Source organism: Ambystoma mexicanum, chromosome 5q, assembly GCF_040938575.1.
Source record: "Ambystoma mexicanum isolate Mex_15411 chromosome 5q, UKY_AmexF1_1, whole genome shotgun sequence".
Lineage (NCBI taxonomy): Eukaryota > Metazoa > Chordata > Amphibia > Caudata > Ambystomatidae > Ambystoma > Ambystoma mexicanum.
This window is the reverse complement of record NC_090933.1, coordinates 923939915-923966164: the sequence shown is the minus strand read 5'-3', so window position 1 is coordinate 923966164 and position 26250 is coordinate 923939915. Positions and strand designations below refer to the sequence as shown.

At 49.6% G+C, this 26250-nt stretch overlaps 1 protein-coding gene and 1 pseudogene across 1 annotated transcript in view; one reads left to right on the top strand and one right to left on the bottom strand.

The window, feature by feature from the left end:
- SPAG1 (sperm associated antigen 1) overlaps positions 1 to 26250 on the bottom strand; it is a 1725603-nt gene that overhangs the window by 442184 nt on the left and 1257169 nt on the right. The window lies entirely within an intron of this gene.
- The window catches only part of LOC138498741 (beta-secretase 2-like), a 44574-nt pseudogene that overhangs the window by 3600 nt on the left and 14724 nt on the right, over positions 1 to 26250 (top strand).

The window sequence follows — 26250 nt, the reverse complement described above, 5'->3', positions numbered from 1 at the left end:
CCGCCGCCACGGTTGCCCACCCGGTCAAGCCTGGATATGGTATAGCCATCTGGGATGGCCAACATTAGAGCCGGGCCTACTGCATTGTGCAACCAAGTTTCAGTTAGCGCAATAAAGTCTAATTTGTCTTTAATGATTAGGTCTGCTATATCAAGGGCATGTGTGACCAGTGATCTTGTATTAAGGAGAGCTCCTTTATAGGAATGTTCATCCGTTTTTCCCGAGAGGTTTGTATGAGAGATTGGTTTGGACTTAGTTATAGGGATGGTGGGACCTTTGGTGGTAGGTGGGGCAGGCTGGTGGTTTAGGGCTATGGGTTTCCTAGTATGGTGGCCTTTGGATTCGTATTTGGACTCAGAAAGGAGTCTACGGGGCGGCTCATATAGTTTAGAGAGTCTAGCGCGAAGTTTGTTGTTTCTTTCGGTGGTGGGGCAAGGCCAGGAGGCAAGGGTTGTTGGTCCTAACCTGCGATGATACCTTGGGCAAGAAGGGTCAGAATAGTGGCTTGCTATGTAGGAATCATTAGGAGGACTGGTGCTTAGCTGAAAGGGGGAGGCTCCTGAGTCGGTATCCTGAGTGGGAATATCAGGGGATGCGAGCGTGGCCATCGCACAGAAGGTGAGTAATATAGTTAGCATTTTCTGCAAATCAGCGCTGACTTTGTGTGAGCAGAGCGGGAATAGCAGTGTGGATGCTATCTAGGAGATAGGGTATAGGCAGGACTGATATGGTAGGATGACAGTCTAAGTGTCCAACTGCAAGTCAGTGGAGTTCAGAGGCGCAGTAATAGCTAAATTCAATGCGCAGTAGCATGACGGATCCGATCACGGGGGTACTGTAGTACAGTAATAAAGCAGGGGATAATGCAATTCAGTGGTATGGCAGTTAGGGCACAGGGATACTGCACTACAGTGAAATGGCAGTTCAGACCAGGGGATAATGCAATTCAGTAATATGGCAATTCAATAACATGGCTGTTCAGAGCAGGGCAAAATGCAATACAATCATGTGCAATTCAGGGCAGGGCAGGGCAGAGTGCAGATCAATAATGTGGCCGCTCAAAACAGGGTGAAATGCAGTTCAAAACAGGGTGAAATGCAGTTTAATCACGTGTAATTCAGGTCAGAGCAGGGTAACACAAATGCAGTATGTAGATAAGCAGTGGTACCTAGGTTCAGAATCAGGCATATGGCACAAATGTAGTATACAGGTCACTAGCATTAAGGAACAGTTCTAATGCTCACAGGTTGGCAGGTAGGTAAGGAGTTAGGTGAAGCAGACTGGGCGTGCCGGATGGATAAAGGTACAGGGACAGGGCAAAATCATTCCGTGGCAATAATAATAGATATATTATGAGCAATCAGATTTGTTAGATTACCTTTCGAGTCATTAGTACATCACTCAAACAGCTATGCAGTTGGGTGCAGCGAGCGGCGCTGGGGTGAGCAGGTGGGTCATTAAGCCCAAGTTCATAGATAGAGAGTCACATGAGGGCATCTGCTAACAGCTGCGTGGTCGTGCCTTTAGGAGGAGCACATCAATGGTGACCGTGTGTGGGGTAGCTGAGCGTGCGCAGGGTGCACTACTAATACGTTCATTACGCCAGGGGCACTAAACGTTGCAGACCTCCTGGGGCAGAGTTAGCACGTGGGATGGCGTTAGACTATGGGTGCAAGAGGGTGCCAAAAGAATGCTGGTGTATCGCTTACCAGGTAGCCTCGAGCGAAGTCGCGTTTTGGTTGGCCATAGTGGGTTGGCCACGCCGTGCTTCCAAGCGCCAAACAGGCACACAACAGGCCTTAGTATGGCCTGTGTTTTGGCCGCCAGAGTATCCGCCTGCCGGCGGATGCAGTGAATTCAAATGAGGCGGGCTCAGCCTCGTTTCGGCGCCGCAATGCGCCCAGCATGTGATGGTCAGGCAGGCCTCGAGACAGGGTCAGGCAGGCCTCTGTAGGTCTATGCGGCGAGGGAGGCTTGAATGCAGCTTCTGGGAGGGGGAGAGGGCTCCTGCCCTCTTCCCTTGGCAAATGGGACGAAGTGGGGGTCACAGGCACACAACAGGCCTTAGTATGGCCTTTGTGTTGGCTGCCGGCGTATCCGCCTGCCGGCGGATGCAGTGAATTCAAATGAGGCAGGCTCAACCTCGTTTCGGCGCCACGATGCGCCCTGCATGCGATGGTCAGGCAGGCCTCGAGACAGGGTCAGGCAGGCCCCTGTAGGTCTATGCGGCGAGGGAGGCTTGAATGCAGCTTCTGGGAGGGGGAGAGGGCTCCTGCCCTCTTCCCTTGGAAGATGGGACGAAGTGGGGGTCACAGGCACACAACAGGCCTTAGTATGGCCTTTGTTTTGGCCGCCGGCGGATCCGCTTGCCAGGGGATGCAGTGAATTCAAATGAGGCGGGCTCAGCCTCGTTTCGATCACTGTGACACCTGCTCCCTCAGCAAAGAAAAAGGCCAGGACACATGAGACAGGGGACACCGCCACCAACTCAAGGGGCACTGGGAGGAATGAGCAGCAGCAGAGGGATAAAGGCAGCAAGAGTGCCAGTGCAACACGGCCTGAAGCCACGGCAGCCCCTATTGCTGCACCCACGGCAGTGTTCACCCTGTCATTGCAAACAAGCACGGACGGCTCGCACTCTGCTGCCACCAGTTCCACCGGTGAGGCAGCAGCCACCGCGCCGCTGTCGGACGTGGAGGAGGCAATTGACGTTGAAATGCAAAGGCAGACCCCCAGCACCCCGCAATCCATTGAGCCAAGCCCACGGCCACCATCACAATCGAGTAGCCATGGACAATCAGGCAACGACGAGCACTCCGGTGTCCTCACCTGATGCCAGAGGCATGGACCAGGGCACAGCAGCCACCCCAAGAGCTGGACGCAGTCAACATGACCTGGCAACCATCAGCCAGAGGCAGGTTGAAATCACTGCGCTGGTTGGCCAGCATGTGGAAGAGGCAGCCCGTCTGAGGGAGGAGTTTAGGTCGTATGCAAGCCAGACAAGAGAGGGCATGGAGGCCTGCACAAACCGGATGTGTGAGGAAATGGCCCAACTGAGGCAGGTCCTCGCACGCATTGCGGACGCCATGGAGCAACAATATCCCCCCCCACCAAAGGATCAACCGGGCACCACCTCCTCTGCGAGTTCCCGTCAGACAAGCCCCCGCCGACGCTCCCTGCGCACTATGAGGCGCACGCCATCTCAACCTCCCAATGGCGGTGGAGGGCAGGAGAAGTAGGGCCAGCAAGAACTAGCTGGCACATGTGCACCAGGACACCTATGCACTACAAGCCACACATGGGGGTGCTGTGGGGGGAGGGGGGAAAGGGTGTTTTTGGGAGTGTTTAGGGGGGGAAGGGTGTTTTTGGGAGTGTATTGGGGGAGGGGGAAAGGGTGTTTTTGGGAGTGTATTGGGGAGGGGGGAAACGGTGTTTTTGGGAGTGTATTGGGGGGAGGGGAGAAAGGGTGTTTGCAAAGTTGGGGCCATACACTTTGTTCACGAATTATTCATAATACACTGTTGGCAAGTTGAAACACAGGCTTGGTCTTCATCATTGTATATGTGTACTTTATTGGGGACAGGGTCCATTTGCGCCTCACCACATACAGAAGGGCAACAATGCCCATCTCCATCCAAAATTGTTGGCCCTTGTCTCTCAAAATATTCGATATATCAGATGCTGATGCACATCGTGTCCCCCCTGGACATCGCCTCTTGCATGTCCTGGCGGCCCATTTCCCCCATCCTCATCCCCATCAACATCATCTTCATCAGGTGGTTGCATGTCAATGTCAGGGGGCATAGGCACATTCCGGCTGATACACATTGTGCTGCATGACACATGCCATGGTTATCTTCGTCACTTTGTCCTGGCCGTACAGGAGGGCCTCGTCCGGCCAGATTAGGCACCAGAGCCGTGTCTTCAGAAGGCCAAATGCCTGCCCAATCACAACGTGGGTACGGTTATGTGCAAGGTTCTATTCCTCTTTGTGCCAATCTGTGGGTTCCATATAGGGCTAGGGAGCCAAATCTTCAGGGGATAGGCAGCATCACCTGCATGGCTGGGACAACGGGGCCTTGTAACTCGTCACCTCAATTGCAACCGGGACATGTTAGCATACCGATTGCCATCCACAAATCCCAGCATGCATGGAGACGATCAGTATAACTGCAATGAGAAGGTAAGCTAGTCCCTGAAAGTGGACGTGCACCATGCATGCCTCTGGCAGTATTTCCCATCTCCTGGGTGTGGATGGGTCCTAGGTGTTCATGGGCGCAGATAACCTTTGTACGACAATGCTAGTGTACTGCCATTAGGATTCCAATATCCCCATGCTTTGAAGCGGCACATCAGTAGTGGTGTACGGGTGTAGTTCTGTACAATGGCTACAGGTGATCCATTTGCATGCACTCAAGGGCGCATATCTGTTGTGATGCTGTTCAACGCACATTTAGATTATGCATATTGGCTGAATGGCTTTGTGTCATGTAGGGTATGGTATGATGTGCAATGTGGATAGATGTGTCATGTATTGGGTTAGGGACTGATGCCTTTGTTGTGCAGTTTGCTGCTTGCATGTGGTTTCGTGTCCTCTACATTGTATGCTGCGCTGGTGGACATTGGCGTACATCTGTATGTCCCTTTATTGTACGGACGACAGTCCACAACCAGTTGGAGTATGTATCTCTACCCCCCCAAACACAACCCACATCACACTGCCATGTGCCTGCCCTGCTACTCAACAAGTAGGCACAAACTTTGTCCAGCATGGCGTTCCATCTTACGTGGTATCATTGAGTTCCGCAGGACCATTTATTCATGGGTTGGTCATGGGTATCGGTCACGGCAATGTGTTATTCTCTTATTTGAGTCACATGCCATTTGGACATTGATGGAGTGGTAATGCTTTCTGTTTTATTAGACAGCCTCATTGTGATGTGGGGGCACCATTTCCACATGGGTACAGTCGATTGCCCCGATGCTACGTGGGATGCATGACAGTGAATAGCCCGGTTAGTCGTTGGAGATCTCCTGGGCTGTCCGTGGCAGGGATATGTGTTCACTTGTGGGCTTCAGGGGGGCATCGGGCACCTGGGTCCGTGTGTGTGTGTGAATACTGGTTGTGAAATGCCATGCATCTGCCCTACCGTGTGCTGGTAGGTGCCTGTGGCCAGGTAGTGGAGCACAGTTACCACCTTCAGTGGAGGGGGGATGGCAGTCCGGATGTCTATGTGGCTCACTATGTCGTTGTGAATCGTGTCCACAATGTTGGTGATGGTATCCCGGTACAGGCGGTACAGGGTGTGTCTATGCTCAGGGGTTGCATTGAATGGACTGGCTCGAATCCTGGGGATTGCTGGCTGCCTCTGTGGTATGACTGGGTGCACTGGTGGGGCTTGCTGGGCCTGTCTCGCCATCCTTCTCCTCCTGCGACTCCTCGACGCTGCCTGTTGTTGTTGGTGCTGCAATGCAATCATGTCCTCCAGCCCATGTAATGCTGCAAGTATTGCAACCATCTCAGTGTGGGAAGTGGTGTGGGAAGGGGTGTGGTGTGCTCCTTTTGTGCTGCCCCAGTCTCCATTGCCTCCACCTGTGCTGTTGTGGCCACCTGTGGCAGGTGGGATCACTACTCAGGTCTCTTAACGTGTGGTTCACGATGCCGGTATTTCCTCCATGCCAGTATGGGCTTTTTTGGATAATACCATGCCGCTATTTGCATGCCTGCATGCCTTGCTGCTATTTCCGACCTGAGGGGTCTTGCGGCCACGGACTGGCCGCTATTAGTGGCACAGTTCTTAGCGGTGCCGCTAATAGCTGCCACTCCGGGTCGTGATTAGCTAGGGAATTTAGCGATACCGGTAAACCATTACCGGTACCGCTATGCCCTTACCGCCTACCGTGTAATGAGGCCCTTAGACTCTCCTTGCTCCTCCTCTGTACTCTTCCGTGACCTCTGCAACTCACTCTCCCTGTACATCCTCCCCTCTGGGCCGACTCACTCTGCAGGGCACACACTGGATGTCTAGATTTCCTCTGACCTCCCCCTCTCCATCCCTTTGACCACTCCTCTCTCCTCGAGCGATCACTCCCTCCTCTCATCTCATCTCACCCTCTCTTCCCCCAAGCCAAGCCTACCCCAACACTGCCACCTACCTTCTCGGACATCCGGCCCATGAAGCGTGTGTCAGTTGAGGCTTTTGCCGCCACTTTCTCTCCCCCCCCCACTTCACCTTTGGCTGTCTCTCATCCTGATACAGCCCTGTCTCTGCTCTACTCTTCAATTTCTGATACGCTTGATGCTCTTGTCCCTGTCATGAGGATCCGTTTGAAGTCCAAAGCCAAGTGCAATTCCTGGTATGACTCTGACCTAGCTACACTTAAACGTAAGTGTAGGGCAGCTGAGAGGAAATGGAGGACTGTTCAACCTCAGACAAACTGGCCTGTCGCCTGCTACAAAGGCAATACCGACTCTCTGTCCTCACCAAGAAGAGAGTTCATATTCAAGCTCGTGTCTCTGCGGCATCTAACAACTCGGCCAAACTCTTTAAAATCTGCAAGGAGCTGGCCAATCCTGCTGCAGTCTCTACCCCTCCTGTTGCCTCGCAGGCTCTTTGCAATGCCCTTGCCTCACTTCATTTAAAAAACCCAGGACATCCTGTCCACCCTCTCCACCCACACTCCTCCTCTTCCCTTTCCATCTGTGCTTGCTGACCCTCCTTTAGCCACCCTCCCACCATCCTTCTCGTCCTTTCCTCTTTTCACCCCTGACGAGGTTGCTAGACAAGTCCGATCTATGAAAGCCTCTTCAAAACAGGTTCATCCCTGTTCCTCTAAAACCATCAAGGACCACATTGACACCCTCGCTCCGGCCCTTGCTGATTTTTGCAACCACTCCTTTGCCTCTGGATCCTTCCCCTCCCTTCTTAAGCACTCCTTTGTGCATCCTCTTCTCAAGAAACCCACAGCTGATCCTTCTTGTCCAGCTAACTATCGCCCAATTTCCATTACTTCCTTTCTTGGCAAACTCATGGAAAAGTTGGCCATCTCTCAGCTTAACCTTCATTCCAATTCTGCTGGCTGTCTCCATGACCACCAGTCTGGCTTCAGAGCTGCTAGAAGCACAGAAACTGCTCTCCTGAACATCCGTGAAGATCTGCTCTCCAACCTTGACTAACATTCCCTCTGTCCTCATCCTCCTCAATCTCTCTTCTGCCTTTGAAATGGTCAACCATACCATCCTGCTCAACCGTCTCCGTGAAAACCTGGGTATCACTGATCCGGCTCTGGCCTGGCTGACCTCTTTCCTCTCAGATCGACCCTCCCAGGTCCAACTTGGGTCCTTCCTTTCATCTTTCTTCCTCTCTACCTGTAGTGTTCCCCAGGGGTCTAACCTCTCGCCCTGGCTTTTCAACCAATACCTGGCAACTCTCGCCCACTGCATTCCCATTTTCTGCTCAAATCTCCAGTGCTACGCTGACGACACAACTCATTTTCAGGCTGCCCTCTGCCACCTCCTCTCCCTCTCTCATCTCTGATTGCCTAACTGCCATTCAAGATTGGTGTGCCGCCAATGATCTTTGTCTGAATGCCAGCAAGACAGAGATCCTCCTCATCGGCACACCTTCACCATCCTTTCCCCTCACTCTCTGGCCGGCCTCCCTGGGCCCTTCTCCTACCCCCCACCTGCGAGGCCAAGAACCTCGGGGTCATCTTTGACTCCACTCTTTCCTTCTCCGCCCACATCTCCGAGGTCTCTAAAGAGTCAAATTTCCGACTGCACCTCCTCATAGGTACTCTGCCTTTCCTCTCCTTCCCCCAGAAGCTCATGGTATCTCAAGCTCTGGTTCTCTCTAGATTGGACTATTGTAACAGACTATCTAAATCTACCTGCCTCTACTCTCCACCCTCTGCAACTAATCCGAAACAGGACTGCGAGACTTGTCCTTGGCCTCAAGCCCTGGGATCGTATCTCTCCAGCTCTGAATGAGGAGAACCATCTGGAAGCACCTCAAGACCTTCCTCTTTTCTTCTGCCTTCGCTCCCTCTCTGCCCTGCTGATCTGTTCTCGCTTGGCACCGTGCACCTGGCCACCCTCTGTCTTTTGGGACGAGGTACCTGCTCAATCTGCCACCCTCCCGCACTGCCTCCGGGCCACACCTTGCACTGGGGTCTGTATCTGTACCCATACAGCACCCCCTTTTTCTTCCTGCACTTATCAGGCCTACCCTGTCTGCTGCTTTAAACCTAGCACTTGCAAATTGCTGGCAGCATTACCACTGTTTGTTGCCTTTATTATTTATTCATTGTTATTTATCTGTTTCTCCTCTGCTTCGCACTTTCCACCTCTCCCCCCTTCCATGCACTTTTCCCCTCCCCCTTCTCCCATGCACTTGCGCGTTCTCAATGTCACTGGGCCTAGTAAGATCGCTGCTTTGTTCTCCCCTGTTCCCCTCCCTTGCCACGCTCAGAAAGACTTGTGTACGAGCGCGATAGAAATAAAATATCAATCAATCAAACCTTAGTTGGGCAGTCTAAATGCGCTATAAATGTTCAAAGTGTACTCTGTAATGAGAAATGTGGGCCTCAAATTCCGCCCTCTATATGGGGTCCTTTACAGGGCATTGCTATCTCTAAGGAGAAACCTAGTTACTCAGACCACTCTGCCATCTCTAGATATTGGGGCTGGGTGGGGGGGGGGGGGATTTCAGGAGGAAAATATTCCACCAGAAACCCTCTATCCATCTATTTCCTCAGGTATAAGAGATCTGGTAGAACGGCTTCATAAACCGTTGACCAGGATTCACCAGTTTGATACACCCAATGTACAAGGTATGGGCCAAAAAGGCCCTCCGAAACATCTTTTGACCACTCTACAGAGCCGCACACGTAATAATACGTCTACTGGGAAATCTCTGAACCTAGTCAAATTAAAGAGCCTGCTGGATTTGGAAGTACCAATCTCTTTAAACAGATCTAATGTTCTGACTATTTTTTTCAGAAATACCTGCTCTTACTCTTATTTCCTCTAAGGACATTGCTAGGGTGGCCTTACCGGACAGAGTGTGCCGGGACAGAAGTCTGTTATTCCTTTCTTCTCCTTTGGTCAAGGAACTTATCCTTACCTAGACTGGCCCCCTGAGGAATCTGGGTTTCGAAGTGGAATCCAGGTTATCCTGGGAAACAGAGAAGCCAGATCAGTCGAAGGGCAAATTCTCTGTTGATTTCTTGCGGGGCCCCCAGGGAGAGGCAGAATTAAACCAGTAAAAAAACAGGAATCAGATGTTGATTGGGCAACCATCATCTCGACCCTGTGGCAGAAATGTGTCCCCTAGCCAATTTCCTCATTTAATCTGAGTGGTAGTCCTGATTTATGTGTTAAATAGAGGAATTCTAATGGTAATTCCCACTTATTCACTAATCTGGACTGTTTGTTGCAATTGAGAGAGGCCAACATTGATTGTTTACGAGAGACCTGGATGACTTCTACCCCATATCCAGATGGTTATCAGATCTATGACTAGTTGGCCAGACAGAGTTTGGGAGGCATACCGCCAGGGGATCTTCTGATTGCAGTAGATCACTGCGTAAACCCAAGGGGTAGTGCTCTTTTGGACCTACCCTTTGGGGCTTTGGGGGTGGATCTTTCTACCAAGAATGGCGCCCTGAAGCTACAAATTATAAATATCTATTGGCATAGTGGAATGTTACCGGTTGATGCCTTTGTCACATCCATCTCCCATGTTATATCTGACTGGTCTTCTACTAATGACAATGGGCATGTTCTGGTTGCGGGGGATCTAAATTGCGAATGTAAATTTGAACTTCCGGCATGGGAAACTTGTAAAATGAATATGGAGGCTCTGGGCTCTTCCAGGAAAAAACAAGTGGGTTTTGTCGGGTATGTGGGGCTGGGTAATGTAGGGTTACAGCCCTTGGTTAGGCACCCTAAAGCCAAAATTGGAGATACTACTTGGCATACCTGGCGACGTGGAGACTCTACCTCCATGCTTGATTATATCTTTCTGGATGATTATCTGAGTAAAAGATGTACATCGTTCAAAATCCCTGTGGACTCCCAGCCTTGTGTGACATTCACGCTCAGCAGATCTTTTTTTCCCCTGTAGGGTGACCCCGCTGACACTCATGGAGGCTACGACACTCCTTTTCTTCTCTAGGATGATACTGTTTATACTCATCTTGCAGCTCCCGGGCACATCCCAACACACTGCGCCCTCTCACCTTCTACATTTGGACAGGGACTTCCTGCCTCCCCTTTCTTATTCCTTTCTCAGGTTTTCTCTTCTCTCCCCCCACCCATCCATCCAGGTTGGGGTTCCCCCCACTCAGTCTCTGTTCGCCGCCAGCAGGGCCGGCGCACCTGTTGCGCGGCCCTGCGATGCTCACTCCGGGATTCCAAACACGGCTCGCCCCTCGAGGCTACGTCACTTTTCCACACCCGTGGCCGCATCCACAGCCATTGGATGCGGCCATGGGTGACGCGTGCACACACCCCCCTATATGCAGCAATCTGATTCAAGTCTGCCCTACGGTGTACCACGCCCTCAGGCCGACGCTTCACATACGGAAGAGGATAACATCGCTTTCGTCTCTTTCGTTTTGTACGAACTACGCGCCACCAGACAGCCTCTGCTGCTCCCGCCACAACCACTCGGTAAGGCTTACTTTCACCCTGCATCCTTGGGCCACGCCAGCCCTCTGATTTGTTGGCTCATCCATTCGAGCCCCTTACTGAATCCAGTATTTTTGGCTCAAGTGGCTCACTAACTCGAGTGGCTTCCCCCATTTAGATATTACATCTCAGCAGTTGCAGCACCTTGACCGCGGCCTACCGTTACCAGCATCTCGCTGCAGATTTTCTGCAACAGGTAGGATTTCCTCCCGCCTAGTCACAGGCATTATATACCCCTCACCTCCAGCTGCACCTGCATGCCTCCGCTATGCGCAGGGGTATCCTATACATCCACACCCATTGCTGATGGGTTTTCTCTGTTTCTCTGTGGTATACCACCACGTGTGGCATCTGGCACTCAGCTAGTGCCTCTCTTCTCCGCACTTCGCACTTTATCACTGTGTCCTGGGTGAAGGGTTCTAGAGGTTCACTACAGCCACTAATTAGTGGCTATGCTCGACCATTTAATGAGCACTTGCACCCAGCATTAATAGCTATCGAGACTGGATATAGCATGTTCTGTCATAGTTTACAATACAACATTGCAAGCAGAGGTATCTCACGTCCTCCTTTGCAATGTTCCATTATGTCTCCCTCTACAGGATTCGCTGCAGCCTGTTGAGGCTTGTACATGCTGCCCTACCTATGAGGACAGCAGGTGACTGCGCCACCACAGAAAAGAAACCATTGTCCTGAAGAAGATGGTTTACAATCACATACACCATCGAAACCGGTCGACCTGACTAGTTGTGGCTCCTCCACAACTTCTCAAGGTATCTCCCAAATAAGGAGGAGGTATCAAGATACCAAAGACCGTAACCCAGTTACTAATGGGTTTCTAGCACCTCAAGTGCTAAATAAGCAATTCTTTGGCTTTTGCAATAAACTATCAATGTGATGATTTACATCACCTTCCTTTTTAACATTTTATCAAGGCAATCACCCGCATGAAACTGATCTCTAGACATTTGGGTTAATAAAGACAGCACAGGAAATCCCAATGCCCTAAAACTTTTCATGCAAGTCATTAGACGCTTGAGACATCACAACGAGAGATTTTTTCCCTCTTGAAGCAATCTATGACATGACGGGCGGCTGCCTTCTTTCAGAACACTCTTCAATCTAGTGTCCTTTGCTTTGGACCTTTGCAATTCGATGATATCATGGGGGCAATTCACCCTTTGAACATTAGCTTCCCCATATAACCGTCTTTTGTGTAACACGATAACCCTACGGTTAGGGATAGCACCAACCTTTTCTGGCCCGAAGAGACCATAATTTGCCCTGCTGTGTATTCCTGTTCCATCGTTCGAAATCAACATGAACAAATGGAGTGATCATGGTGTTTTAACAGCTGTTTTTAAGTTAAATCTCTTCAATGGCAAATTCCAGACTCAGTTACAGGTTGTACCTAGCCCATCTGGTTATGCTGTTAGATGGACACCAAATAATATTGAGATCCTAAATCAAAACTTACGGGCCCAACTCAATCAAACTACTGTTGATTGGATATTAGATACCTTTAATACATCGGGTATTATGTCACTTGTGAAGGCAGCGGTAAGTGAGCTTGGCCAACGACCGGTTAGAGCTGATCCTGCCTCTCTGCACTCTTTTTGTTACAACCATGATTTGGCGCTGTCTAAGACTACCATACGAAAAGAGATTAGGAGACTTAGGTCACTGAACCTTGAAGGGGCACTATTATTTAGGGGCATTAGAAAGATTAAACAATCCTATAAAAATCTGTGTAAAACCCTGCAACAAGATGCTGAACTTATGCTGCAGATCCTCATCAGGTCTATTGTGGGGGCCTTTTGGACTATCGTGAATGGACAAGACACTCATTCGGCCACCTCCCAATTAAACCCCATCTTGGAACAAGCATGGTTGGACTTCAATGGCAACAGATTTGCATTTAAACCATCTCAGGGGAGTGAGAACCCAAAAGACAATATACCAACTGGCCCTACTGTTAAATGGAAGCCCCCCCCTTGAGATAGATACTGTTTTGGGCATAATCTCAAAATGTAAAAGATCCCGAGCACCAGGACCTAACGGGTTAACTAATAACACCTTTAAGTCAGACCCAAATCTATGGGCCAATTTATTGTACTATGAATTTAAGGACATTCTTGAATCTGGGGTCTGCCCACAATCCTGGTAGTTAGCACACGTTATACCAATCTTCAAATGTGGCAGTAGGTCACACCCAAAGACCTATCGGCCTATTGCCTTAATTGATGAAGATTGCAAAATCTTCTCTGCCCTAATTCTTTCTCACCTTGAAGATTGGGAAAAAAGCTGTCACCCACTCAGCCCCTTTCAGACAGGTTTCTGCAAATCCCACTCCACTAACATCAATGGCATTGTGGTCAAATGTTTTCAGGACGAGGCTTGGAGTAGGGATAAGGGTTATATCTTTATGGCCTCAGTCGATGAATGTGTTGATCGCCAAAGGCTGTGGCGCAAGCTTGCATCATGGGGGCTTATTGAGTCTGCTGGAAGGGGTCTATAAAAACTCTGGTATTAGAATTCGCCTGAATCAAAAGGGAGATATGTCGACTATTGTCCATACACACTGTGGGGTCAGACATGGGTGTGTTCTGGCTCCTTGAGTTTTCAATCAATACGTGTTTGATGCAGCTGAACATCTGCACCAAGAGGAATTGTTGGCCCCAAGAGTGGGCCGCAGTAAGATCATCTGGCTGGCCTACGCGGGACAACTTTCTGCTGTTGGACTCTTCTAAGGTGGGCCTCCCAACGCCTCTTGGATACTTTTGCTAACTATGCCAAGATTAAAGGTTTGATTATTAATCCCTGCAAGACCAATATTCTCACATTTGCCAAAGGAGCGCAAAAGAACCCAAGCCATTCTTGAAATCTGGAGGGGGTGAGGGTGGGCATCTCTAGCAGCCTAGCTACCTGGGCTATCATCTTGGTGCATATAGGGGCTTGAGAGGGCAGCTAGAGGTGCGTCTCAATAAAGCAAAATTATTGGAAAATAAGATTCTAAAAATCGATAGCAAATATGGGCGATTTTCCATTAAACCAGCCCTCCTTTTCTTTGAAGGGAAATTAGCTCCCAAACTGACTTATGGCTTGGAATTATGCACTGAGTTAACTGTCTAAATTGAACCTTATTGAAGGTGTAATCTGGAGACGGATCCTCGGTCTACAGAACGCGGTTCGCCTCACTGCAATTCGATATGAATTGCGATATGTCTCCTTAAAGTCACGTGTGCATTGGAGGATGCTCACGTTATATGCAAAAATCAAGGCTCCACTAGCAAACACCTTATATGAGTTAGTTGGAAGCAACATTGAGTTCTCAGGTTTTTTAACCAAATTCTGTAATTCGTGTGAAATGATCCTTCAAAGTGTTGATTCTGATTTGGGACAGCTAAACACCAATCCAATGAAAACTAAAAAGAAGCTGCTGGACTATGATTGGTCTCTTACTGTAGATAGTTTTCATTCATATAAATCAATGAATCACTTATCACACGAATTTAAGAAAAGAGGCTCCCTTTCGAAGATTCTCACCATGTTTCCAAATAGAACTCATCGATCTCTTTTGTTAAGACTAAGTTGGAATATCCTTCCTACTCTGGATACTATGCTGAGAGGAAATCAATTAAGGTGGAGGATAACCTATGTAGATTCTGTCATCTAGTACTTGAAACGGCTAAACATCTTATCCTTCACTGTACGCAAATTAATAACCTAAGAAATTCCTGCTTAAGTGTATTGAAGGATTTGCACTCTGGCCAACCTACTGACCTTGTGTGGCAACGCGGTTTATCTGTACAAAATACGCGCGAGGGATTGGCGCTTTCTGGATTTATCCTCAATCTCCATTTAGATCACCCTAGATAACTGTGGGGTAAAACAATCCTTTGTTCCCTCCTGTATTGATTGGAGTGTCTGTCCACTTTGTTTTCTCTTATTAATATAGGTAGAAAATATCTTTCTTTTTTCTACTAAAGATTTTAAGGATGCAACTTTTTTTGTTTATTTTTTTAAGGAATTGTTTCATGTTGTGAATGCCATGTGGATACTCTCTTACTCTGTGGATTGTCTTACTTTGAATCACTATTGGGAATCTTTTATTTTTTTTACTTGCGTCTTTTGTAAATTTGTAAAGGTTTAATAAAACCACATACACATAAATAAAAAAATAAAAAAAGATCAAAACTGCAGCTAGAAGATCAGCGGGTACCTCAATTATTGGCAGTACTTCACACAATAGATCTCTACAAACATAGGCTGAAGCAGTTTTTAAATCAAGGCACACAATGTACATGGCCTCTCTTCCAAGTATACTGAACTTCTGTATTACTAAATTCAGGCAAAAGGCCTGATCCACCATCCCAACACCTTCTGGAGCCTGCTGGGCAATCCAGGATGGCATCCTTTTTCAACAGTAAAGCTTTCGAGGCGCTCAAGGAATACTTTACTGTTTACCTTCTGCATCCCATCAAAACTGTGGGAGTGGGCTGAGCCTACAATGATTCGTTATAGGAATTCAGGATTCACATACATGCCCTTAGCACTTAATGAAAAGGGTCGATAATTCTAACAGAGGTTATGGGCTTTTTTTAATGAATAGGGACAATTTCTGGTCCCCTCCAACTGGTGGGGATCGATTTTGTGTAGCATATTATATTGAAAAGCCTAGTTAAAAGAGGGACCCAGACAGCGGGCGCCTCTTAGAAAAGATAGATCGAATGTTTAGCGATCTCTCGGTCCTTATCAAACTTATGGGACTAGAGAAAGGCCTCAAACTAGATTCCTTAAAACAAATAGCCAAAGGGACAAAAATGTGGGATCGTTCCTAGAACTCTTTCCCAATTTAACTGGAATATCAACTGCTTTATGTAATGCAGGAAAGTGATTAAACCACGTCAGAGGAGATGTAGTTCTCCATTTCGTTAGGGATTTATAAACTTCTTTTTGTTTCCATAAACATAAAAGCATAGTATAATGCAGTTGTTCGATTTCATCAACATAAATCAGTACGTTCAGTTTACAAATCCACTACCCCCTGTTCAAGGACACAGTTGGTGCAAGGGGCAGCACAAGGTCAGAAAAGCATCATATGCTACCCCATGCTCAAGAGTGTACTGTCCCAATCTTAATGCACAAGATCTGTCACCTACAAACTAGACTTCTCCCTCCATCCAGTCACTAGAGTTTTACTCGGGCGGTCTCAAATCCGAGGGAGTCTGCTGCAGGTCCCACACTTCGTGCTATAGTGATCATCTAGAGTTCCCAAACCACCTAGCCTTTTTGTAATGATCATCTCAGCTTTGATGTATATCTTGAAATCCCAGAGACAGCTGTCAAATGCTGTGCTTCCTGGGGTCTTCCATGCCACAACAATGCCTCTTTTAGTCAAGATTAACCCCAAGGAGAGCAGCCTATGGAGCATTCTGTACCTTTTGCCTTCACTCTGATGTAGCAGACCCAACAAGCATAATTTAGGGGATGCCTGAATTGGCATCCCAGTAAGGTCACCCCGTTTTAAAATACCCCAATCATGTAGAAATCCCACCACATAAGTATGCCCCGTCCGCTTTCCTACAACGCCAACATTCCAGGTCATCCCCCAGTGCTATTCACTCAACCGTAACCGGGGTGATGTACGCTCTCATAAAGCATTTATTTTGTACCCATCGGAATTTAGAGAATAATCAGGGGTTGTTTCACTGCCTAAACCCCAGGGATCCCTTACTCAGGTGGCCAGGGCACAGCCATCGCCTTTGGATCCAGACCTTGGGGGTGGACAAGTGTGGTATTGGTTGAACAGCCAGGGAGAGAGGTTAGACGCCTGGGGGACACCTCATGTAGAGAAAAAGATAGCAGAGAGGAAGGACTCAAGTTGGACCTGGGAGGGTTGGTCAGAGAGGAAAGAAGTCAGCCACGACAGGGCCTGGCCAGTCATACCAGAGAACCAAGCAAAGGTTTTCCATGCATTTCTACTAGCCCAAGATGGGGTGAAAGTAGAAAGTCACTGCAGGAGTTGTGCCACCTGGCAGTCATCTGTTAAGAATGGCACATAAATCCAAGTTCCACTGGTACCACTCCTAGTTGTGGGGGTACCATTTGAGAGGGTAGGGATCGTCATTGTTGATCCCCTTAACCCCCAAACATAGTCAAGCAATAGGTTTATCCTGGTACTGGTCGACCATGCTACCAGGTATCCTGAGGCCATCCCATTGAAGACTGACTGCCGAGTCAGTTGCAGAAGCTTTACTTGGCATATTTACTAGGGTTGGCTTCCCTAAAGAAGGGAATAGTTTCTTACCTGTAACTCCATTTCTGCAGCATTGGTATCTTTCATGGATTGACATGCTTAGAATATTCCCCGTCGACAGACTGGGAACCCTCGGTACGCTTATAAAGCCGTTTCCCATAGGAAAACCTTTGACACTTTTGTGTCCTATCTACGTCGTTTTGGGGCGGCCCACGCACACCCCACTAGGACGTAGCGGTATAAATGCCCCGCCCCCCGCGGCTCCCTTCAGATTTCGACCCCTCCAAAGCAGAATGGGGTGAAACCTAGTTATACAAGACGATTGCATTCAGGGGAGGCCGGCGGGCGCATGTGAATCCATGAAAGATACCAATGCTGGAGAAATGGAGTTACAGGTAAGAAACTATTCCCTTCTCCAGCATTGGATCTTTCATGGATTCACATGCTTAGAATAGAATGCACAGCAGTGATCCTGAAAAAGAGGAGGTGTGAATGCAATCCGGCACCCTCCTAAGCATATGTATAGCGAACCACGCTTACGTAAGATGCCAATTTAAAAATACGCAACAGTACATGCACATATCAATACATATACATATATATATATACACATACATACATATCCCTATATACATCCATATATACACATGTCAAAATAAGTACCTTACCTTATTGAAACAGATGGCGTAAGACTGCTCTTCCCATTTGTATCTTGTCCGCATGCTGCCGTTCGAGGCAGTAATGGCGGGTAAACGTGTGAGGCGCTGTCATGATGCCTACCCCCGGAGCACCAGGCCAGGCCCAGCACCCCCGGGAGCAGGCATCATGCCTCCGGGTAAAAGCCCAACGGCCCCTTATAGGGGATCTTTGGACTCTGTCCTGGCGCCTTTGCCGCCAGGCTCATGTTGGACATCAGTCCTGGCGCCATAGGCGCCAGGCTCATAAAGGAAAGTGTTTGGTGCACTTACCTGATGCAGACCATGCTGCATACTCACCTGATGCAGACCATGCTGCATGAAGACCCAAGCCAAATGAGGCTTAGGAGGGACTATTTTACTGAAGGGACTATTTTGTTACTTGGGTGAGGCTGTGGAAGAATACTTACCTAGGACTTCTTCCAAGGCTATTTAAGCCACGCCCGGACAGCCACACATGCTTCACTTTGTTCTGCATCCCAGCAGCTGAACGCTCACCGTGTGTGCTCCTGCACCTGGACTCCAGCTACGCCCGCCTCGAACCTGGAACACCTGTAAGGAAAGAAGAGAAGAGAAAGGTGAAAACCAAGAACTTATTCAAACTTCTTACCTGCATCTGGAATCTTCACGCCAGCATTCTTGAAGAAAGACTTCCATTTAAAAGCATCGCGTTGCTCGCTGCAGCGCCACGCTTCACTCACCTGTCCTCGAGACATCTCCCGGCTCCATCGCGGCTGTCAGCACCGGTCGCCACATCTCTGCACCTAGGGGAGAGAAGAAGAGACAAAAGGTGAGCAGAGGAAACACAGGAGGAAAGCCGAATTTTCAGCCATAATACTTACCGGCTTTTCTTGGTGAGCCATTCCACATTTCGGGTCGGCGCCGCTTCGTTGGCAGGTACCGCACCCCGGCCCATATGGGGAAAGGCCAAAAGACATTACTGGGGAATTATAAAGACATTTAGAGGGGTCGCCCTCATCACTAACTCACCTGATTTTACCATCGGCAATTTAACCCCTCAACGCATCGCCTTCGTTCTGCACCTGAAATAAAGGACAGATCACAGGTTAGGAAGACAAAATAAAAAGAGGCTCACACTTGAACTTTTGAATCTTCATACTTATGGCGTATCGCTCAGAAAAGTCAAGTGGATTTTGCCAGCGCCATTCTGAAAACCAGTGAAGTAACTGGACGAAAGCGCGCCCCTGCACCAGAAGCAGGATGGAGAGTTCATCCTTCCAAACCATAAGATGAGCTTAAACCGGGGGTTTTGGAGGAAGTCAGAGAAGAACGAAAGAGGAAGGGGGGAGCAAGCACACTATTCTGCAGACAGTTAATCCCCTTTCTCATCTGCAGAAGGATGTTCCTACGGGCCAGACAAGCAAGATTTGGGGGTCCTGTTCAATCGGTGGTCCGAGTTCTGCGTATCACGCTTGAAGAGGCCACAGCAACCCAGACTAGACCAGCGCCTCCGTGGGAGCCAGGTGAGCGTTACAGGCACTGACCATGCTGCCGCCTGGCAAATGTCTGTCAGCGGGATAACTGCCCACAACGCCGTCGACGACGAAGTTGCCCTTGTGGAATGAGCTCGCGGACGCCCTTGTAGCAGTTTTCCCGCTTTGGAATGACAGAAGGCAATCGTCGACGAGACCCATCGGGCCAGTCCCTGCTTTGAAATTGCTTTTCCTTTCGCCAAAGGACCATATGCAACTAAGAGTTGTTGCGTAGATCTAAGTTGCTGAGTCTGATGAAGGTAGAATTTTAGAGCTCTCTTTACGTCCAAGGTATGGAGGACTTTTGGAGCCGATGAGGGGGTTGCGAAAAAGGTGGGCAGGACAATGGATGAGTGTTTATGATAAGCCGTAGGAACTTTTGGATGAAACGAGGATTAGTTGACAGAACCACTTTGTCCTTAAAAAACCTTAGGTACGGCGGGTCTACGACCAACGCTTGCAACTCCGAGATCCGCCTAGCTGATGTTATAGCTATTAGAAAAGCCACTTTCCATGACAAGAACTTCATTGATGATGTGGGCATTGGTTCAAAGGGTAGTTTCATTAACCCTGCTAGCACCACATTAAGGCTCCACGTTGGTGGAAAACGTTTAACCGGAGGGAACGTCCGGAACAAACCCCTCTTGAAGTGTTTCACCAACCTGTCACTAAATAAGGGAGACGACTGCCTCCTCCTCGTGAACCTAGAGATGGCTGCCAGGTGTACCTTTATTGATGAAAAAGATAATCTGCTCTTCGCCAGGTGTAGCAGATACGGCGGAAGCTGTTCCGGAGTTACCCTTGGAGGTTGCACTCCCATCTGTCCTTGACACCAGGTACAGTACCTTCTCCACTTACACTCATACGACTTGTTGGTGGAAGGGGCCCGCGCTGCTTGCAGGATTCTCCGACAGTCCGGCGAAATGCTCAAGGCACCAAATTCCGAAAAGTCAGGAGCCAAGCTGTGAGATTGAGACTGTCTGGATTGTGATGCCACACTGTTCCTTCGTCCCGGGACAGGAGATTGGGAACCTTCGGGAACTTTATTGGTTGATCCACTGACAGGTGAAGCAGGTCGGAAAACCACGGCTGCCTCGGCCAACACGGTGCCACTAGGATGACCCGGCACCTGTACCTGCGTATCCACTGCAGAGTTCTCTGTATAAGAGGGAACGGAGGGAAGGCGTAGAGGAACTTGTCCGTCCACGGGAAGGAGAACGCTTCCCCCAGAGAACCTTCCTGTGGCCACCTGCTGGCATACATTTCGCACTTCTTGTTCCTCTTCGTAGCGAAGAGATCCATCGGAGGCCGTCCCCATTTCTCGAAGACCTTCGACAACTGAACGCTGTCTATCTCCCATTCGTGAATTTGGTCCATATTTCTGCTGAGTGAGTCTGCTTGCTCGTTCCTTACTCCCGGAAGATTATGAGCTACGATGGATATATCGTGTTTCTGAGCCCAATGCCACACCTTCTGAACCTCGGTGGAAAGGGTTCTGGATCGCGTGCCCCCTTGCTTCCTCAAGTAAAACATTGCTGTCGTGTTGTCTGTCAATATTCTCACTATGGACCCTCTGATGTGCGGCAGGAAAGACTTCCGGGCCCAGCGCACTGCTCTCAGTTGCAGAACGTTGATGTGCAGGAGAGATTCCCTCCGAGAAAACGACCTTGCATTTGTAGAGTGCCCATGTGTGCTCCCCAGCCTGTCAGGGACGCGTCCATCCCTATGGTTACCCCTCTGGATAGATTCTGAAAGCTCTGCCACCACTGAAGAGCTAGTAGGAGCTCGTCATCGTCGACGGTCTGTTTGTCCGACCAGAGCCCTTAGGCCTGCGTCCACCGGTCCGCCAGAAACTCTTGAACCGGCCTCATGAACAGGCGGCAGTTGCCCACCAGAGGAATGCAGGACGCCATAGCGCCCAGAATTGCCATATATTTTCTCACTGATAGTTTGGTATTGATTTTCAGCTGACCTGCCAATCGATTGAGTTTGGTGATTCTGTCGAGGGATGGCTTCACTAACCCTGACTGGGTCTCGAATTGTGCGCCCAGGAACACCAAGCTTCTTGACGGCGTTAATGAGGATTTCTCGAAGTTTACCGCAAACCCTAGCCATTGTAAGAGGTGCATGGTGGCCTGCAAACTTGTGAGAGTCGACATAGGGGAGGACCCCCTCACCAACCAGTCGTCGAGATACGGGTAAACATGATGGCCTTGCCTTCTCAGCCAGGCCGCCACCGGGGCTAAACATTTCGTGAACGTTCTGGGAGAGGATTTCAGCCCAAAAGGAAGTACTGTGAACTGGTAGTGAGTCCGTCCTACCACAAACCTTAGGAACTTTTTGTGTTGCCGACACATTGGTATGTGGAAGTACGCGTCCTGCAGGTCCAGAGATGCCAGAAAGTCCCCTTCCTGAACTGACCGGATCACTTCCTGGAGAGTGAGCATCTTGAATTTTAGGCTTTTCAACGTCTTGTTTAGATCGCGCAGGTCTAGAATGGGACGCCACTTTCCGTTTGGTTTTTTCACCACAAAGTATCGGGAATAAACCCCTTGAGCCCTCTGCGACGACAGAACCAATTCTATAGCACCTTTTTGTAGCATAAGTGCTACTTCCTGCTGCAAGACGCTCAGATGGGGTTGAGCTACAAAAGCCGATGGAATGTGCGGAGGGTTGCTTTTGAATTGCAGGGAATGTCCTTATCTTACAGTGTCCAACACCCATTGATCCATTGTTATTTGCTCCCATTCGTTGATGTAGCACAATACCCTGCCTCCCAGAACGTTCCGATGCCCGTTATTGCTGGTCCTTGGTCTGCTTATACCTCGTCGACGACGAGTAACCTGTTCTCTTCTTGGGGGCCTGGTAGTCTTGGCATCGTTTTGCCGCTTGAGAAGCCCGTCTGTATCCCTGGGAGGGGTATGCTGGCCTACTGAAGGATCTGTCCCTCGGTGCCGAGAATCTGGAGTTTCCCCGATGCTCCCCTAAAGGGACGAAAAGACCTGAAACTTCGACCACTTTGGAGGGCCCCCAAGGAACGCGACGTGTCCGAGTCCTCTTTCATGCCCTTCAGGGCCTCCTCCACCTTCTCACCGAACAGAAGGTCTCCCTCAAAAGGCATATCCAGCACCTTGTATTGCACCTCTGATCTAAAGTTGGTGCATTTCAGCCATGCTTGCCTTCGGAGAACCACACCGTTATTCACCTGCTTTAACCCCGATTCCGCGAGGTCCACCGCGATGTTTATGGCATGATTGGAGGCCTCTTCACCATCCCTGACCAGTAACATCGCCACCTTACGATGTTCTTCCGGAAGATGCTCCAGCATAGGAGCCAGTCGGTGCCACATCTCCCTGTCGTATCTGGCTACTATGGCCAGAGAATTGGCCGCTTTCACTGTGGTAGCACCTACCGACAGCACTTTTTTGCCAAAGGCATCCTGTCTTCTGGCTTCACTTTCCGGGGGGGGTCGTGCACTTGTCTTTCTCGTCGCCGCTGCCGACACCACCGAGTCAGGGGTTGGTTGGGAGGAGAGACACTTGGGGGTAGCTTCTGGGGCCTTACATTTTTTCTCCAGGCGACCTTTTATTGCCGGTTCCGAGAAAGGGTGGTGCATGGTCTGTAACCCCTCCTGCCACACATGATCCAGGATGGGTACTGAAAACACTGACCTTCTCTTTCCCATGTGGTCAAAAAGAAAAAAAACAGTCCTTTTTCTCCTCTTCCTGGGCCAACCCGAATTCTGTACAAGCCTTGGCCATCATGGTGTGAAATGACCCAATGTCGTCCGGGGGAAACGGCTGAGCCGGGCTCTCGGGGTTTCTAATTCCGCTTCAGACTCCCAGGTTGGATCCGTGGAGGGGGAAGTGAGACATCCGATAAGGCTCTACTGTCCGAGTCTGAATCTATCAGCTCTCCTGCCTCGTGGCGTGGAGCTGAGAGGTCTCCACCCGCTGGCACTGCCGTGGGGGTTGACGGAGGTGGCCAACGAGACGGGCCCGGTTCATCGATGGCCGACCTGGCCCGAGTTGCTTGAGGTAGTCTCTCGTCCAGTGTCTTCAGCAGCGTTTGCAATGTGGATAAAACCTCCAGCGACAAGAGTGACAGTGGATTGAGAAGAGGGGTAGACCCCGGAATGCTCCCGGAGAGAGGCCTGGTAATCCCTCGTAACCCGAGGTCTGCAGGGCCAGCTACTCTCACATCCTCATCTCCCGAGGACACCGACAAGGCCTCTTGCTGCAGTAGGGTCTCCGGCAAAACTGGGTTGAATACTTCTGGTCGCCAGGCCTCTTGCGGGATCTCCGTCAATGAGGCTAAAGCTGGCCCCGTTGTCGTCGTCACCGTCTGCGGCCCAAGAACAGTTGAGACCAATTGTGTCAGTGGCAGAGAAGTGGTCGACGACTGCCCTGCCGTCGACGACGGTGGTGGTGGTCGTGTAGGTCCTTGAGGCGTTCCCGCCTTTTCTGAACTCGACCTATGCTTCTCTGCATCTCGACTCGAGGTCGATCTATGATGATCGCCCGAGGAGGATTTCGATTTTTCTTTTCTGTCTTTCTTCATCGAAGATGAAGATGACGAGGCTTTCTTCGACGAAGACTCCTTAGAATGGCTTCTCGATGATTCCTTCACCGCCGGTCGTAATTTGTTCACCGGGGGTTCCGACGATGTCGAGCGGCGCGGGGCTCCTGAAGATTTTGACAGTGAGGCCACGCTGCGCGTGGAGCCCACCTCCGAAGGCGGGTATGCCCCCGCTCCATCGTTTAGCCATGCCACTAGTCTTCGACTTCGATCTTTAAGAGTCTTCTGGGAGAAGCCCTTACATATCTCGCACTTGTCTGCCGAATGATGAGGGTGTAGACAATATATGCAATCCATATGTCCGTCCCCCTCGTACACCTTCTTCAACCCGCACGTAGCGCACGGGCGGAACAGCGCTTTTCCTGACATCAGGAGAAAACTCCAACAGCACAGACTAGACAAAATAGACTACACGAGGTGCTCCCACTACTTTGGAGACGGTTGAAATCTGAAGGGAGCCGCGGGGGCGGGGCGTTTATACCACTACGTCCTAGTGGGGCATGTGTGGGCGGCCCCAAAACGACGTAGATAGGACACAAAAGTGTCAGAAGTTTTCCTATAGGAAACAGCGTTATAAGCGTACCAAGGGTTCCCAGTCTGTCGACGGGGATTATTCTAAGCATGTGAATCCATGAAAGATCCAATGCTGGAGAAGTTGTGTCTGATAAGGGCAGCAACTGTATGTCAAAGTATATGCAGGCCATGTGGAAAGAATGTGGGGTCACCTATAGGTTTTCATCCGCATATCGCCCACAAACCAATGGTCTAGTTGAAAGGTTTAACAGAAACTTAAAAAGCATGATTGTGGCTCTGGAAGAATCCCAAAGAAGAAAATGGGATCTTCTTTTACCATGCTTACTATTTGCCTACAGAGAGCTCCCACAGAAGGGTGTTGGCTTCAGCCCCTTCGAGCTTCTGTTTAGTCATCCTGTGAGGGGACCCTTGGCCATAGTCAAGGACAGATGGGAGATGCCCACTCCCCCCATTAGTACCAACGTAGTAGACTATGGCCCTCATTACAACCCAGACGTTAAGGGGTTAACAGCGGCGTTAAACCCTTAACGCCTGATTACGAGGTCCCTTTGCGGGTGGCACTTTAACGCCTGCTTTTAGCAGGCATTAAAAAACCAACCCGCAAAGGGACCTAGGAGCTCATTACGGCACCGTAATTTACGGTGCCGTAATTAGCGCCTTCCCCAGTCCCATTGAGCCCTATGGGGCAAAAATGGGAATGGAGAAGGGCCATGGCGGCATGGGGAATTACCGCCCCGCCAACCTCGGAATGGGGCGGTAATTCCCCATTCCGCCATGGCGGAGTCGGTAAGTTACCGGCATGGTTGTACGCCTGGGTCGTAATGAGGGCCTATGTGCTAGGGCTCAGAAAAAGGATGGTACTCATGATGGGTCTTGCTAGTGAGAAACTGAACGCAGGGCAAGCACTGGTGAAACATTGGTATACCCAGAAGGCTTCCCTCATCAATTTCACACCTTGTCAGCAAGTCCTGATCATGAATCTTATAAGGCCTAGAGCTTTACAGGACAAATGGTCAGGCCCCTACACAGTGGTGGAGTCACTGGGTGAGGTCAACTATTTAGTGGACCTTGGAAGGGCTGCACAGGCTCCAAAGGTGTTCCATGTAAATAGGCTGAAGGCTTTCCTCCCAAGAGTTGAAATCGCTGCAGTGCTGCTGGCTTCAGATGTTGAGGAAGAGGAGTCAGAACCTCTCCCTGACCTGTTCCAGGGCAGTCCTTCAGACAGCTCCATTGAGGGTGTCCAAGTTTCCCCTCACCAGACTAATGATCAACAAGCAGAGGTACAAATTTTGCTGAGGCAATGTTCCCCCTTGTACTCACAGTCTCCTGGTTTGACACCTTGGTGCAAACATGACATTGACACAGGAGACAGTGTACCTACCAAAAGTAAGGGATACAGGATGTCAGACAAAGTAAGGTCTTAGATTAAGACAGAGGTCATCAAAATGTTGGATCTTGGGGTGATTGAACCCTCTAGTAGTACTTGGTCCAGCCCTTTGGATTTGGTTCCAAAGGCAGGTCCCTCTGAGTTGAGGTTGTGTGTGGATTACAGGGCTCTGAATGCTTTCATCAAGACAGATGCACACCCCTTGCCTAGAACAGATGAGCTGGTGGAAACTTTGGGTGCCTCCAAATACCTCAGCACATTTGACCTCACTGCAGGCTATTGGCAAATAGCTCTTGCAGAACATGCCAAGGAGAAGACAGCTTTCTCAACAGCAGAGGGTATTTACCAGTTCAGGGTAATACCTTTTGGGCTGAAGAATTCCCCTGCCGCTTTCCAGAGGCTTGCGAATCATGTGCTGAATGGGTTGGATGAATTCTGTCTTACATATCTGGATGATATAGCAGTTTTCAGTGCCACCTGGGTAGACCATGTGAAACACCTTAGGATTGTGCTGCAGGCTCTTCAGAAGGCCCACTTAACCAGAAAGGTCAGTAAGTGCAGGATTGGAGAAGGATCAGTGATCTACTTTGGACATGAAGTAGTTGGAGGGA